Source organism: Phoca vitulina, unplaced genomic scaffold, assembly GCF_004348235.1.
Source record: "Phoca vitulina isolate PV1807 unplaced genomic scaffold, GSC_HSeal_1.0 scaffold24, whole genome shotgun sequence".
In the NCBI taxonomy this organism is placed as follows: domain Eukaryota; kingdom Metazoa; phylum Chordata; class Mammalia; order Carnivora; family Phocidae; genus Phoca; species Phoca vitulina.
In genome coordinates, this window is record NW_022589727.1 from 105,329 (window position 1) to 106,270 (window position 942).

The following is a 942-nucleotide window of genomic DNA, read 5'->3' on the forward strand; positions in this document are numbered from 1 at the left end:
AGTTGAGAAAATTTGGCAGTCTTAAGCAATTTGTACAAGACCACTGAAATATTTAGTGGGGATCTGGGCTTACACTCTCTAGTAGGGATCCTTTCCAACGTGTAGAGACGTGCTGGGGGCATCTTGAGTGCGGTGCCTTATATTCAGTTGCAAACAGTGTGTTCTGCCATCTCTCACCTGTTTTCTTCTGAGGTTGCCTTTAGCTCTTCAGAGCTGGACTCACATCTGTAGGCTCAGTTGTAGGCTCAGTCCTATTTAGGTTTCCAAAGTAAATATGGTAGAAGAAAGAAGTGTATTAATGACTTCAGGGGATGAGATTTTAAATGAAGTCTTCTCAGGCCCCAGTGGAAGACTCTGTGTTGGTAGACAGATGTAGAAGTTAGCACTCCACCCCCTGGTTCCAGCATTGCTATTGCCAGCTTCCCGCTTCTCTTTCTCCCATATTGGCCTGAATCCATAGTCGTGGCTTTTCCTCTGAGTGCTGTACTGTCCTCCTGTCCAGGATTCTGTTTTTTTTTTTTTTTTTTCTCCAGAAATAGCCCTCTCTTATGAAATGCAGCCCAATCTTGTAGCCTTGCCTTAACCTTCCTAATGTTGTTTCCAAAATTCTGGGAGACAAGACAATCTTCCCCCAATATGACTGGTAAGACTGACAGCATCTGGATCCATTACTCTGGAGTCCTGCTTGCATGATCAGAACTCCAGTGCAGATCATTCTTGGATTTATGACAGAAACCATTGTACTTACAGACACAAAACTTTCATTTTAAACTGCAAATCAGGAATTTATCTATATAGCCAGAACAGATTCACTGAATTTGTGAAATAAATGGCTGAAATTAGGGGTGGCATTTGTGACCAAAAACCAGAGAGGCTGTATCTTGATGGCTATAAAACACAAGTGAGATCATCTGAGGCCAAAATGATCATATGTAATATTAA